This window comes from Pteropus alecto, unplaced genomic scaffold (genome assembly GCF_000325575.1).
Source record: "Pteropus alecto unplaced genomic scaffold, ASM32557v1 scaffold72, whole genome shotgun sequence".
Classification (NCBI taxonomy): domain Eukaryota; kingdom Metazoa; phylum Chordata; class Mammalia; order Chiroptera; family Pteropodidae; genus Pteropus; species Pteropus alecto.
The window spans coordinates 19,326,830-19,330,728 of NW_006436811.1; the positions used below are offsets into that span (position 1 = coordinate 19,326,830).

The 3,899-nt window shown below is 36.3% G+C and overlaps 1 pseudogene; it reads left to right on the forward strand.

Moving 5' to 3' along the window:
• The first annotated feature begins 3,446 nt into the window (after positions 1-3,446).
• Positions 3,447-3,565, forward strand: LOC112481451 (annotated as a pseudogene).
• Positions 3,566-3,899: the final 334 nt, after the last annotated feature.

The window sequence follows — 3,899 nt, forward strand, 5'->3', positions numbered from 1 at the left end:
AATAATTTCATCAGAGGCCCTCACCTTCATGACCTCATAAAATAGCATTTGCAGAACTTTTTCACAAATAAGATAGAATTGTAGTTCAAGATCGTTTTGAAAAACAACTACTACAAAGTTTATTTTCTTCCCTCTTTAAGGTTGTCGATAATCACTGGTTATTATTTTGGCAGATATCCTGCACTAACTTAGCTCTTTGTTAATCTTTTAACATGCAAATTTCTTCTTAAATCGAGTATTTGAATTCACTCTAGGTGTAAAAGGAGAGAATGTAATTGTCGAGCCACTTTTTGCTGTATATTTAAAATGTATGATTATTTAGTGTATCAAGGCTTTACTTTTGAGATAGTTTTAAAATTGTTTTCAGATGACATTTACATGCATAATTTTAATTTGTTTCTAAAAGTAGCTTCACATAATCTAATTTTTTGGTAGGAGTGGCTGTGACAAAAAATTATAAATGTGATGAAATCTTTTTAAGACAAAAGTGTAGCAGACTTTCTACTGCAGCCTCACCATAAATGACAACAGATAGGTCAGGAATCCTACCTATTTCTTGAATTTAATCAAAGAGACACTGAGATATGGAATCAATGAGCTGTGGGGAGCCAAGTGAAAGAGCAAAGCCAAGTTAAAATCGTGAAAAGCAAAACAGACCAGACTGACGAACAAAAGCCTAAAGAAGAATATTTTGCCTAAAGTATACTGAAAGAATGAATCTGGTTTCAGACAGAATCCCTGATTCCAGTGACAGTCCCCATAAGACCTGACCGCATTTATCCAAACCTTTAAAATAAAACTCTCTTTTTGTTTAAGGGATCTTGAGCAGGTTTCAGGTCCTTGCAACAAATAATCCCTGTCTAAAATAGAAACTGGTGCCAAGAACATAATAGAAAGATAGTGATTCTCAAAGGTGTGAATTTGCCTATAGTTTTGAGAAATGGAATTTTTGTTTTGTTTTGTTTTGTTTTGTTTTGTTTTAATTATGGTGACATTGGTTAATGAAATCCAGTAAGTTTCAGGTGTACAATTCAACAGTATGGCATACATACTGTCTATAGCTAGATTTCTTTTTGTCACCACATATTTTTTTCAAATAGTATGTTTTTCAAATAGGGGAGGGGAGAGGCTAGACAGGCTATTATCTATAGGGCACATTGTATCTATTAATCTATTATCTGTAACCTGGTGGGATCTAGATCAGATCATTGAAAGGAAATTGGGGTTGGGGCGGACTAGGTTTCAGGATATAAGGTAAATGCAGGTATTCTTTATAGCCTTCAATAAAGTTTTAATAAGGAAGATATTTGCTATAGTCCCAAGTGATCTTGCTGAGTATAATCAGTGAAAAGCAAAGTACTCACATTAGTGTAAAGGCATGCAGGGTTATAATTAGGAGAAAGAAGAAGGGGCTAAGAGTAAAGGCAACTCAATAATGGGGGTAAGGTTTGGTTTTATGTTTTATGGGAAAAAATATATGTCAGAAGTTCCCAGAAGAATCAGGGACTTAGGGAGTCAGAGAATCAAATGGATCAGGGAGTCTGAAAAGGCACTTATAAAGCATATCTGGTTCCCATGACAAATCCAGATATAGCTACAAAGAGAATGCACTAAGACTTCTAGTGACTTTTATAACATTCCATCATTTGTTACTTTCCTTACTCCATTCTTATAATTATCAAGAATGAATTCTTTAGAAATAAAAAAGGAAGCTAAGTACATTTTTAAAAAAGAAATTGGGATTAGGAATCCTATGTTCTATTCCACAGTGTCCTGGTGAAGAGAACAAAATTATAGGGAAGATTAAGTGACATACACTGGAAATGTAGGTCAGAACTTGGGGTCTAGAAGAGGAAAGGAAGATGAGAAGGATATCGGATTAAATCTCATAAATCATCTTGAGATATTCACTGGCAAGTAACTCCTCTTTTCCCTATAAAAATTGTGTAGCAAAATAGCAGAGACAGGGGGTGGGGTAAGGGGAATGGAAAAATTAAGGGGACAAAAATATATAAATCAAAGCAACTCAGAAGAGAGAAATATGAGTCAAAAGCAGCATTCATTAGTTTCCAAAATACGCCTTTAGGAAGCATTGTTCTCTGCTTTGGGAAAATTCTAAATACCCAACATCGGAGGGAAACATCTACACTGTTTGAAAGTGCTCTTCAGTCTCTCACGAAAGTGAAACTTGAAAGAAATAACTTTTTTCCCCTCTGAAAATTCAAGTAAAATGATTACAGATTATTCACATAGTTACGTTCCACTAACAAAAATCTATCTTCAAAAGTTTAGGATTTTTCTATTCTTTTTATTATATAAGATAATCTCTCAGTTGATAGTGCTTAAATTAGGTCAGAAGATAAACATTGCACACAAAAAAAAGTAAAGGAAAGGACTTTTATTTAGGCTCTGACATAATTCATTATGTTTGCAACTGCACATAAAAGGAAAAAAGATGAAACCCAAACTTATAAATGCACTTTTATAAGGCTGTCAGGAAACACAAACACAGCCACTATTTATCTGATGACATTATAGAGAAAAGTAGTTCCCCAATGATGTGAGGTTAAGTCTACAAAGATGAGGTGAATTGTAAAGGGAAGCATTTAACTGGTGAAGCCGATCAGCACAGACAAGCAATCAAGGCAGCATTGTCACTTTTTCTTCCTCAATGAAAGCTTTATAGTGTTGGGCTTCGGAAATAAAGTATCTTAATAATTACATCAAATATTTACTTCACTTTGCCTGTCTATAAATACAAAATCACTATTTGACACGAATCTGAATGTTGATGATTCTAAGACAGCTCAAATCTTTACTTCTCTTTGTACTTATTATACTGTACTGTTCACTTACCTGTCTTCCCCACCTACCTGTAAACTCACTGAGGACAAGGATATATCTACCAGAGTGGCTCTGAAAGTGTGGTTCTGGGACCAGCAGCATCAGCATCAGCATTCCCTGGAAAATAGTTGGAAATGGACTTTCTCAGGCCCCATTCCAGAACTAATGCCCAGCACTCTGCTGTAAAAAGTCCTCCTGGTGATTCAGATACTCACTAATGGTTTTGAGAACAACTGATGATGAATCACATCCAGGCACTAAACACAATACCTGACATGGTGTAGAATCTAGCAAGAACGCTGTCCCTGTTCTATCAAGAGCTAGAGTGTATTTATCCTTCCCTTGAACCTTGGCTGGCTTGTGACTGCTCCAACCAGAAGAGTATGGCAGAAATGATGCTATGTGACTTCCACGGCTAGGTCATAAAAAGGGATGCAGGTTCTGCCTGGTTCCTTTGGAACTCAAACATTATGCTGTGTGGAGCCCAAGGCATATGCAAAAGCCTTATGTAGGTGTTCTGGCTAGCAGTCCTAGCTAAGATCTTAGCCAACAGCCAGCATCAAGCCCCAGACATATGAATGAATGTTCTTCAGATGATTCTGGTCTACGGCCATGCCACCCTGAACAAGCCCAATCCTGTCTGATCTCAGAAGCTAAGCAGGGTTGGACTTGGTTAGTACTTGGATGAGAGACCACCTAGGAAGACCAGGTGCTATAGGCATAAAAAAATTAATTAATTAAAAAATAAAGGATTGTGAGCTGACAAGTTCCTTGTAATTCACTGTGCCCTGTTTGATGCTTGACTCACCAAATCTCTGAGCATAATAGTGCTTATTTGATACACTAAGTTTGAATTTAATTTGCTATGTTTCCATGGTAATTAGAAGAGATGCCTCCTCTGGCTCTTCTCTGAGACTAAGTCCTGCTGCCACTAACAAACATAGCTTACATGATATTTAACTGTATCTTTAACGTCTATCTTCTTTTTCACCTTGGAAGTTTAATGAGGATATGTATTGTTTCAACTTTGTTCACTGCAATATTCACAGCGTAGA